Here is a 12,899-nt window from a genome sequence, read left to right as displayed (position 1 = left end):
AAACACGTAATATAATAGAGCATGAGTGGAACAAAATTTAAATATTGGTTAAAACAGCAGAACCTTGAATTTTTTATTGCTTACGATTCATATTACATATGTATATATATTCAACATAAAAGTTTCACCTTCCGCTGTCAGAGATAACCAATATATAATTATTTTATAACCAAAACGCAAATGATTATCAATATGAGTGGTTTCTATTACACCGTTATTCCTTCGCCTATAAAGTAATGAAAAGTGATGTTACGTTATTTTGCATTTTAGGTGATGATATGGGTATAATCTCTGCTACCATAATCCCAAATATGGTAGTGAAAATATTTTCGCATAAAAATTTCAAAACCAAATAATTTTCAGTGAATATCATATTTCTGCTAAATAAAATAATGCATGCACAATGGGAATTTACATTCAATACAAATCATGCACTAAGCATAAAAAATAAAATGCGCTCATGCTTACCTACATATTTCATCAATTTGTGGCACATGCACCTACACATACATACATACATGTACAAGCTAAAATAGAGTATGAACAAGAGCTGCATGCTAAACAATTGGCATAATAAACAAAATGGTATAAACGAAAATATACAAAAGCCAAATTAAAGATTTATTTGTATGTATACATGCGTGTGTGTGCATTTTGGTTGCAACCACAATAAAGTACGCTTGTGTATATGAAAGAAAAATATTGCTACTCTGATTTTGACCGAAAAAATGCAACCAAACTCAAAACTGCACAACTAAATAAGCAATTTAATGGAACAATCAAAAATGCGCAACACGAAAGTATATATCATATATATACTTTATGCACATACCCACACCAACAATTATATGCGCAAAAGCAGCTGGCAGATGCAGCACATAAAGGAGAATGCAAAAAAGGAGAAACAAGAAGAGAAAAAGAAAAGAAAAGGTAAAAAGAATCATAATAACACGTGTGCATATAAACAACCGTTGCTGCAGCAGAATTGGGTTGCCATAAATAAACAAAAATCAGGGTGCATGCCATGGCGTATACGTAACATGTGTCCATGCGCTCGTCCATTTGCTGCCACCGACTTCCATAGCGACGCATTGAAGTCATAAATATTTAGAAATTGAGGCACGCATGGCGTGCAGCGAGCTGCAGCAACAATAAAGTGTACAAAAAAGTGTGCACAAAAACAACAAATAAAGCAAAATCTGAATTGAAATGACAAAGCGCTGCAATAATTTCGGAAATGATGACACCAAAACTCGCCATCTAAGTAAACAACTTTTTTAGACAACACAGTTCAACGCGCTGGCATCGACAGCAGCTAGCAAAAAGAACAAAGGCGAAACACAACAACTAACGGCATTAATATTTGCTCGTGCGGTCATAATAAAAATGCAAAGGCTTGCCTTAAAGCGACATTTCTCATTTCACATTTGGCTTTTGAGCACCGCAAATTGCTACGAAACATTTGCTGTTTTCTGGAAAGCCAATTCGCCACAAGGCACATTCACTACTTCCAGAGAAATCCACATTTTGCTTCAAGCGCGCATTGTTCTTATGACTAACTGTCAAGCCTTTCTATTTGTTGTTTTTATCTCGCTATTTTGTCCATTAAAAGGTCATAAAAACTTAGAATTTTTTTATTATCAACAGAAATGGCATTCAGAATGACATAAATGCATTTTAATGGCAAATTAGTTGAAATGCGGCAAAAATTAGATAACTTTTCGCTTTTTGTTGAAAATGAAATTATTGAAATATGTTTTTTTAAATGTTGTTAAGTTGGCAAATTTGTGGTTGTGCGCATGTGCGAGAGATTTATGGTTTAATAAAAAGTCAAACGACTATATTATTATACAAAAAGTCATCTTTCTCTGTAGTAATTTATGGTTATTGTCCAGTTGAAGTAGAAATATGGAGTTGTGAATTATTAATACTTTAATTTGCTTTCAGCGAAATGAAGCAAAAGCAATTATATTTTTATATTAAATGCCCATTTCTTCACATCTATATACATCTATATCAGGGTTGCGTATCATTCGTTAACAAAGTCAAAGTAACCCCCACCAAATAGAACTCCTTATCGACCATCTGCCTCTCCACATCAAACTTATGATACCCCAAACCACGAATATCGAAAAAACAATGAACACGACCTCAATTTTTGAGCGGCTTTTGCGTGGTGTTTTTTGGTTTCGGCCCGTTTTTTAACCTCCATCCCGATGAATGTTGACTTGTTTGCATGTCAAACTCATAAGCCCATATCTCATCGGCAGCTATAATGTGAGAACGAAATTAGCACGATCAAGCATCTTCAAAGACACCTGTTTACGGTAAAATTTTTTAATAAAATTTAACTTTATGGGGACGAGTCGAGCAAGAAAGTGTTTCATACTTAAGGCGTCAGCAGGATATGCTTTTTTTCAATTTTTTTTGCATTTTCTGTTTCTTTATACCCTTCGAATTAATGTAGAAACCCACTTTATCATTGGAAGGTTTCAAAAAAGGCCCAAAAATAATAATACCGCTCGACGTTCGGAGCGCTGGGAGAGCACACCTCAAACTTTAAACGCGTTTTTCTCAAAACACACTTCTTTAAAGTAGTGAACCTGATTCGAGTCGAACTACTCAACCGATTTGCTTAATTTTTTTTAATGCTCACAAAACGCCTGGCTATCGTCACTATTATAATATCAATATTATATATTGAATATTGACGAAATTTATGTAAAAAAAACATGGGGAAAAATAATAAATAATGTTAATTACTTTTTATATATCAACATTTCTTCATGATTCTAGCAGGGACGAAAACCATTTACGCACTTTTTAAGAAGAAATTGGGTTTTTGTGTTTCAGATGATCCAAACATGAGAAATTGTGCCCGCTAGTGAAAAAATGCATCTCATTCACCCAGCCATTTCTCCGACAGATATCATTAAAAAATTCCGAAAAAATTTGTTTATACACTCCAGGATATACCTCATGATATGTGAAAAAAGTTCCATTGTAGAACACAAATTTCTATGAAAAAAATGTCAAAAAACGGGCCAGATTACCCTAATGACCCCTTAAAATATCCACACAAATCCTTTGAACACTCATGCCTGATGATTTTCAAGCACCATACCTTTCACGTTTTTAATATTTAATTTTTCAGTGTCGTCGAGGCATGTCTTAAACGATCTCTCGACAAATTTTCTTAATAAAATCAATCAAGCATCTTTTTCTCGTGATAGTATAATGTACTATATATCACACTACCGAAAATGGATGAAAATGAATGGAATCAGGTTAGTGCTTTCCCATTATACACAATAAAAATTTTGAACATCCGGTTATAGTATTTCCACGGCTTTGATGCTTGCAATTGCGAGAACAACATAAAATGTTCAGTTCCTGAACGTCCACCCCCAGTTTAAGTTACACTTACTTCATTCGATTGGAAGGGCGTTGGTTGTGCAATGGCCTCTTGCGTTCCAGTGCTGGACCTTTGGATCTCCATTGAGTTCGGCAAGAGCTGGTCAGGAATCTGAGCTTGTGCAACCTAATTGAACCGTAAGAGGTCCTACGAGCACCACTTGCACTTAGCAAAGACAATCTCGCCGTTTTTATTGGTGTTCTGACTGCAACTAAACATTTTGACGTACGCTTCCACGACAGTCGAGTCTAAGTAACTGGAACGGACCAGAATTTTTATCCAGCCAAGGACTGTCAACTCGGCATCATTTCTCGAAATTACTTCAAGAATGTTTTCTGCTTCTAAAACAACAACAACGTTCACTCTTTGTAAAATCTGTATGGAGGAAGGCGAGGTGGAATTATCTTGTCACTTTCTCCTGCATTGTCCGGCTTTTGCCAGACTGAGATTGAAAAAATCGTGGTAGACTTGTCTTTGGAGCACCAAGCGAAGTGGTTGGAACTAATATTAAACTCTTGAGTTGAGCTTTAAACGCTTCGTTGGTCTTTAAGGTAATGCTCCTTAAGGAGTTTTTGGGTAATATAGAGGACAAATATCTAGTCAAGTGAGCTGCATCGATTTTGCATCAAACCTGAACCTAATCTAACCTACTCCTTCCTCACTTGTTTTGAATTATATCTCTGCCATTATTTGGCTAAAAATTTTGCACCTCACATACACTTTCCTTCGCTATTTATGTATGTCATTTCAATTTTCTTACAAAATGTGTGCTGTATATCGTGTTTTTACTGTAGCTGCGCAAAATCACATGTCGCATAAATTATTTACGCAGCCTTTTTGCAATTTTTTTGCGACACATAAACGACAAAGACCCGACATATTTAACTTGATTACCGGCACCAGTGCAAATATGAGAAAAGTAGAAGGTCAAAGCTAAAGTAAACACACGTGTGAGTGCGAAAGCGTCTGACAAACTAATTTAATTGCTTCTAATGTGTGACTGTGCCAATCAGCAGACACGTGCGAATTTACAAACACACACACACACACAAAATATATCTTTGTATAGATGTAAGTGCGTCGCAAATGAGCAGATCTACATGCAGATACAAAATGGTCAGCTCATTTTGCGCCCACATACACATACACAACTAAACTTTTTTATTCTGTAAACGCATTGTGATTACAAGTCACTTTTCCATTTACCACGCTTTTGTATAATTTTGTATACTTTCTTGTTATTGTTGCTTTTTGCGCAATTTTCGTACTTTCCCAAACATTTTCCCAACAAACAGTCTGTAGCGAACATTTTTACACGCTTTGCAACCGCTTTATATTGCATTTTTATGGACCTATTCCACCCTTTTCTGCAGAAAATATATGCGGGTCTTGCTAGTGCGGGCCTATCCCAAAGCGATAACAATGCGTCAACGACCCTACAGCCAACAGAGAGGTGTAAACTTTTAGGCTTTTGCCACGCTGCTCGCCTATTTTGTATGGCATTCATGTTTAACAGCGAATTTATGCAGCACTCGAGGGCAGCAGATCTGCGCGGGGAGGTAGGGTGCTTGTAACATGCGCTGTTTGCAAGCAATTGCCGGCAAACGCCTACATTATTGCCACCGCTACACACATACACATACATATGAAGATATGCATTAACCTTTAGCGAATCCCTTGTGTGCAAGTGCGTGTGGGTCGCTGCAACTCTTCCTCACTGTGTGCGTATGTGTTTGTGAAGAAGAAAAAACATCACGTAATGTGCACGTTTCTCGTTTTTATGGCAAACATTGTAATATTTATATTCGGCGTCGCCTACAATTACACGTCGGCTGCACGTACGTGCGTGGAATGCACCGCCCAGCGGGGAAAAAGGGATGCTCCGATAATAAAGTAATTTCGATATTGTAAACAAGCGCCCTCCCAGTGGAAAAATGCTTGTACTTGCTGATATGCATATGTGTGGGTGTGTGTGTGATGTATGGCAGTTTATAGTCCTGACAAAGATCAGCACACACTCGTTATGTTTTCCCACTTTACTGTTACACGGTGTAGTTCATGAAATTTCTATAGTTTTGCTGTCGCTATAAAAATAATTGTTAGGGACCAAATGAGTGTGGAGTTTTTATATATATTATGTTAGTGTTGGTTGAAGAAGACTCCTACTTATTAAATACATACCTTCGATTAATGTTGCAGAAAATTGAGTTTAGTTTATCATGACGTTACACTAGCGATATTTTCAGAAGTACTTGAGTTCTTATTTTTGAGTAAAAAAAATACTAGAGACCGATATTTTCAGAAACACTTCGGAAGTTTGATTTTTTTAGTAAAGAAAAAAATGTTCCAGAATAGACTGTTAGTTCAGTGGACTGCGGTTGAAAAGATAAACGCAATTGCGGCGTTTAAAAACAAAAATTTAATTTTACTCAAAATTTTTGGAGTTAATGTAGTTTTTGGCCCTCCTAAATAAAGATATAATTTATCGATACATAAAAAAATCGATTTTTTCTTAAATTTATACTACCTATGCCCCTTAAATCACCAACGATGCCAAGATGTTATGAAAAACCTTTACATATCAGAAATATATGCGTTACCCGAGTTCACTAATTGGAAATGGAAGATATGTAAAATAACAAAAATTAAAGTAAATATAATTTATGAATGATCTGTGTTCGGAAAGAGGAAGGGTGGAGGACTGGTTGAATTTTCAGGAATTAAAATCGGTTTATCTCGATTTCCGGCAAAACTGCAAGTTCTATGGAAAATAGTTCAAGGGCAAAGTTGTAGGTAACGAAGAGATCTACAACTTTTGTGTTAATAATTTTCCACATAATCTCAAAATTTATGTGAAAAATTACAAAATAAGAAGTTTTTGGTGTGTAATTTTCTTGTTTGCATTTGTTTCTTTAATGAAATTAAGGGTAAACTAATACTTTTAAGTCCCAAAAATTTCATTTTCTCACTTACCATAATATCGGAAAAGAAAGATAATTTTCAATAAATATTTTCAAGTCAAAATATCTGCTATTTTTAATAAAGATAGACAGCTTTTTCTTCTTTCAATCTCCACTCTCTTATGAAGTAAAAAATTATTATTATTGAAGTAAAAAATATACGTTACTATGGTAAGTTTTCTCAGAAAATTCTTTAAAAAAAACCCAAGCAGTTTTCACAGCTGCTAATCCGAACTTCAGCGGACTTCTTGCGGTGAAACTTTGGAAATTAATAAAAAAAAATCCTTTAGATTTTTATAAGTTCAGAAAAGGCAGAAGCTAGGCTAGATAAACTCCTCCATCTTCCAATTTGAAGGCAAACTAGCACTATCATAGCATGTTAAATATTATACATATACTGTGTGGATCTCCCTCAGACCTTCAAACCTTCTTTTGCATATAGTGCATATGTATATATACACATTCACACGTAAATTTCCCCACTCACTTCCGACAATCGTTTACATTTACAACCGCTTAGCTACGAAAGAAAAAAAAAACAAAAACAAATTTGGCATGTATTAACGCATCGTGTAAATGGGTTAATATTAGCATGCGAATATCACAAGCATTGTTACGCATACGCCGTGGCGCACTCCAGTGTATGTGCGGCATACGAGTACACATACGAGCTTGTTAAACACGCTGAAGTCAATGCAGTTATTTAAATGTATGCAAATATGTGTGCGGAGACCTATATATGCATTTGTATATATATATATATGCAATATGTGTATATATTTAGTGTTTATGTGTGCTTGGCATGCTCCAAAAATGCCGCGAATCAGTTCATTGATATCATGCTCATATGAAACACTGAACTTCCCGCCTGTCTGCCTGCAAGTGAGTGATATTGCGGCCAAATGGCGGAGTTTATTTGTTTGTGTGGCGCATTGGCGTGGTGCGATTAACATAAATACCGAGGCTAGTAGAACATTTATGTAGTAAAAGGCGGAATATTATGCGCACCATAAAATGTTTCATTGTGCATGTGAAATGTGGAAATGTGTGTTGACCATGTGAGCTTAGGGAGAAAAAAAGAAAATCAAAATTTACAAATCACCAACCGAAATATGTGCTAAGCACGCAAGAGTTTGCGCCAGTGCCCTCAATTTCGTGTTTTATAGTTATTGCGTGCGTGCAGGGTATATAGGCATATAATGTATGCGAACAGTAGCAATTTAATTATGTCAGCTGCTAGCTAGTTTGTACTAAAAAATTATAATTAAAAACAAATTTAATTAAATTATTTTTAAACAAGCGCATTTGGAATTTTTCCAGACTTTTAGCCGCACTATTTATTATTCACGTCTAAAGTTGCCACTTTGTTTCTGGCAAAGTAATTTGTTGCGCAATAAAATAATTTTATTAAATTATAACCAAATATATAACCACAATAATAGCCAAAACCAACTCATTTTAAAGTTAAAATCAATTTCACTCAAAAATATTTAAGGGAAATTTCAACTGCAACAAAGCACGGTAGTCTGAGTCGTGGTATGAATCAATAGCGACTATGCAGGTACCAAGTCTTCAATGCTGATAATGGTATTATTCAGGTGAATAAATGCAGAGCTATTAAATCGGGTATACATGACCTGAAAAGGGTATATTAAGTTTGTCAAGAAGTTTGTTATATTCAACAGGAAGCGTCAGAGTCCTTAAAAAAATATATTTTATATAATTGAACTGCGCGACATAGAGGCGATTCAGTCACATTCGTTTGCCTTTCTATCTGTATGTCCACCTGTCTGTATGTATAAACGCAACCAAGTCACTCAGTTTTTGAGATGTCGATATGAAAATTTATAGACTAAATTTTCTCCTTAAAAAGATGCCCATTTGTACGAACCGCCTATATCGAATCACTATAGGTTATAAATGCCTTACAAACTGACCGAAATTTTTTCATAAATTACGTGAAAATAGAAATTTTCCTTGAAAAATATTGTCCAAGACAACGCTACAAGCTTTGTAAAATATGTTTTTCCAATCGACCGCCTTTGGATGCATTTCTTGTTCTGATGAGCTCTTAATCTTGAAACCTAACCGAAACGTAACCTAATTAAAACCGAAATATAACGAAATAAGTAACCGGAACATAACTTAAACATAATTATGTGCTGCTTCATTATTATGCATGATTCCTCAGAGTTCAAAGGGGCAAAAAAAGAACCATTTATTTTGTTGTCACAACAGAAAAAATCAAAATAATTTTTAAAGTTGCTGGGAAGCCTTGATCGGTTGCAAACTCGGAATCGTTCCGGTGCCATAGAAAAAACTTTTGTGGCAGCAATCATTCCTGCTGATCGGTAGCAAAAGGAAATTCAACAAGTAAGGAAGAGCTAAGTTCGAGTCTACCGGAAAATTTCACACTCTTGAAACTTGCCAGGATTAAAGCCGGGGTAATGCATTGCGGTACATAAGGTTCGTTAGTTATATGGGGTCTAGTTAGAAATCAATGTTTGCCAATGCAGTTGTAGGATATAAGAATACTGAAAACCGCAACATTAATAGACTTGAAGCTCGGGTTTAGAAATTATCCGAAACCGATATGAACACGTTAGAATCTATCGAATATTAAATTAAATGCGCCGAAATGTAGGCAACTATTATTTTGCTAGCAGTTATATACCTCATATTCTTCTTTTTGGCGTTAGATGGCGTTGGAACATGATGTTATGTGTAGAAGTTCACGCAAGTGAGGAAAGTTGTTTGAGCGCCATTCATTTGGGAGTACCCAGAAGCGATTCTTTTACTTATGGCTCGAGCAGCTCATAATTCGGTCTTATAGAAGTCGATACATCCCTCTCCAGGGTTATGCGCTGGGTTTGGGACCTCTACGTAAAAACACCACCGATGAAAATTAGAATAAAATGTACCTCATATTAAGGTTATAAGACTTTGAAATTTACTGACGTCATTTTAGCGGACAATTTGCAAACAAAAATGTGTGAAATAAAAAAATCGTTGATTAGAGAGGGCATAAAAGGGCACAGAAGTGTTATTTAGTATCCGATTTCTATATTGAGATAAAATTTTGAGCACATTTACGAAAATTTATAAACATTTTTGAGTAAATATTTGAAACAACATTTTTTTAAATTTATACGCATTGTCTTTTTAAGGTATTCCGAACCCAGTTCAGTCTTCAAAATGCTACTTAAACACCATTGATAAGAAATATATATTTAAATTAAGCCAAATTACAAACGATATTAAAATCGAAAACCTTAAAATATCGATATTGCTTAACAAATAGCAAATTATTTTCAATCTCTCAGCGCACTCGTCAACTAAGACTTTCTTAACCAAAAACAATTTAGTCTTATTATCCCAATAAATATAAAATTTCTTTTGCTTAACAGGCTAATTGCACACGCTGGGCTTACTAACCCACCGAGTACCTTAAGGAAAAAAATCACAAAATTATGCAATCATTATATTAGCATATTGAAATAATTATACCCAATTTCCTCTACAATACTCCGCCACCAATGCTGCCAGCTTGCATAATTTTATTTTTAATAGAGCACAGTAAATTGACACAGCTTCAAAATGCCACGCCGCCGTTTTCATATGCATAACCTTCAATTGTTTTTCCCGCCCCACTTGCGGATACTTTCTTTTTGCCAACCAAACCACCTTGCGTCATTACCCGTCCTCCGGCGCAAGCCACACTACATAACCTGCAATTTCCCACGTAATTTGTACGCTCTCAGTCGCAGTCGCACTGTGCGGTGGCGACCGACTTAGTGACTTTGTTAAAAACTTTATGAATTCAAATATTCCCGAGCCCCTTGGGAATAATTACGTCGTCTAACCGCTAACCCAATGGCGCTCAACTCGGCGCAATTATGCGCTAACGCCGCGGCGGCCGCTCTTACTTTGCTTGTGCCCGCTTGTCTATTTAAATCGGTGCTGTAGAAGCTGAATGTGAGCCAAAGTCTGTGCGCGACGGAAAGGTGGCCTTCAATGTTTGCGTCAGTGAACTTACCTGTTTCTATGTCATTCCACAGTTGCCTTATGCCGTTAGCGGTTGCCTGCCACCTTTTTTGTGGTTTATGCGCGCCTCTCTCTTTCCCTCTACGTGGGTGTGTGTATGTATGTATGTGTGCTTTCAATTGTGGCGCCTCGACGCCTGTCAAGCGTCGCTTTCGTTTGACTGTTTTACTCCTTTCCTTCCTTTTTCATATACATACATACATATATGTGTATGTAAATCTCACTAGTTTTTGTTTCTGGCCGCTATTCTCTATTTCAGCGCGTCGTGTCGGTGAAAGTGCTACAACTGTCGTCGCTTCCTTTTGCCTTCAGCAAACCTCTTTAGACACCCTTTTTTCAGCGCGTCTAGCGGTTCAGCTGTCAATACGTCGTGTCATACGTATGTATGTATATATAGTATCTATAGACTCGTGCAAACACACACTCGTATGCGCCGTTTTTGTTCCGTTACGTCCTCGAAATTGAATTAATAATCTGGAAAGATGAGAATGATGGATAAGTTAATGGAAATTTAATTTTAATGTTAAAATTGAAATTGACATTTGAGTACGTTGCGCTGTCATACATACATACATACATACATACATTAACTAGGGTGCAGCTTGAATAAATATATCTTTAGTTACAATGTAACATTCCGTGTGCTTGAGGTATCTATTAGTAATTGATATATTGAGGTTACTATGCAATGTCTTTAAGTGTCGAAAGCAAAACATTTTTGTTACGTAATCTCTTTAAGAAAATATATTTTAGCTACAAATATATTTACTATGTTCGCACAGCAGAAAATTCGACCTTCTTGCCACAATGGACTCGAAGTGTACTTGAATTAAAGCTGCATATAGCGTATAATTCCTAATTATACAGCACAGAAATATGGACGATGATGACCTGAGATGAGAAAGCACTTGCAGCTTTGGTGAGCACTGTTCCTCTCAAGACCTTTTTGAGCCGCCCGCATGAGCGATGAATATCGAAGATGATGGAACCATGAGCTGTATGAGTTCTACGCCGACATGGATATGATTAAGCGCATAAAAATCCAACTAATGCACTGGTTAGACCATGTCATTCGCATGAAAGTTGCTGCTTCGACTCGAGAACCATAGCTGGACAGTGGGCACAGCGTCCACGCAGCCAATGTAAGGACCAAGGGCATAGCAACCTGTTTACACTTGGAATGTATGTTACAACTGGCGTGACCTCGCAAATTATAGTAGCAACTAGCGAAGTTCTGTGTTCTTGGGTGAGATCGACCCACACTTGTAGTGCCAAAACCGAAAGATAGCGCTTGATTAAGATAAAAATAGTCAAGATTCATTAAATCTAAGACAAATCGATTTACTTTTGACCGATCAAATACATGCTTCAAAGGTTTTAAGCCTGAAAGAGCCACTTTTCCTTCCGTCAACTTCGATTAGATTCATTGAAAGCTCTTATGCCGCTGTGACATCCTACTTAGGTAGTTTAGGTTCTGTCGTTGACGTAGTATTTGAGAATTACACGTGAACAGCTAAACACAAGTTCTTTACGAAACCAGAGAACTTCTGCATGTCGATACTGAATCCAGAAAATGAGAGATACGTCGTGTTTCAACCTAGGTATCGCAAAGGCAGGGCAGTTAAGAATGAAGTTTGAGATGGTTTTTGTGGGTGCCGATGGGCAATGATCAGTTAAAACTCTTAAAATTAAGAAATGTAGAAAACATCAAGCAGACAGCGGAACTACAGACTATTTCTATTAATTTAGTAGTAAAACAGAAGTGGTTTATCTTTCAAGCTCATCTGTTTTACAATATTATTACATTTTTAATGGACTTCAAAAGAATGTGTCCTGTTGAAATTCCTAAAACTAGGAAAAAGCGATTCTAGCTATCGGTGAAGTGCTCACTAGACCTCCTACTTCTTTCTCCAAGTGAGAAAAGCCTGGCAAAACTTGGCTCGCCAAGTTGTTATGAGACTGATCAAAACAGAAACTTCCAAGAAAGCAGCGGAACTGCCGCATCTTGCAATTATTGGCACCGTGAGGCGAAAGTGTTATTCTTTTCAAGATCTACTTATAGTTATCATCGGTTAGACTTTTAGCCACACCACGTAGACTTCCAAGGAGCATACTCAGTTAAAATCACTGAAAATTGGAAAATGCGATCCTTGCGGTCGGTGAACAAAAATGCAATATATTTCAGAGCAGGATATCACTATGCAAGTGATAAAAGAACTCGTCATGATTACATGTAAGTAGCAAACATCAAAAAGATTAAGAACCGGAAGGCTGCTCTCACTTTAAGTTCATTATCTTTGCAATTATCTGCAACTTTGTTATGGTTTGCCACCTTTATTGATCTTTTCCTAAAGCATCTCGTTGCTACATATAGTACAATGTGTAGAAGAATTCCTTTACTAATCTCGAATCCACGGTCAGTAAGCTTGGGCAAAGAAAGTAGCCGTGCTATCGGATTGGATGTCCATATCTTTGAAGAA

General features: G+C 36.5%; 1 protein-coding gene across 2 annotated transcripts in view; it reads right to left on the bottom strand.

The window, feature by feature from the left end:
- The window catches only part of LOC105222450 (trichohyalin), a 95,017-nt gene extending 84,099 nt beyond the window's left edge, over window positions 1-10,918 (bottom strand). For both annotated transcript variants that reach the window (XM_049458960.1, XM_049458961.1), the window contains exon 1: window positions 10,412-10,918. The gene's annotated coding sequence lies outside the window, so the exon portion shown is untranslated. The remainder of the gene's footprint in view (window positions 1-10,411) is intronic.
- Window positions 10,919-12,899: the final 1,981 nt, after the last annotated feature.

Source organism: Bactrocera dorsalis, chromosome 5 (assembly GCF_023373825.1).
Source record: "Bactrocera dorsalis isolate Fly_Bdor chromosome 5, ASM2337382v1, whole genome shotgun sequence".
Classification (NCBI taxonomy): Eukaryota; Metazoa; Arthropoda; class Insecta; order Diptera; family Tephritidae; genus Bactrocera; species Bactrocera dorsalis.
This window is presented reverse-complemented; position numbering and strand designations above follow the sequence as displayed.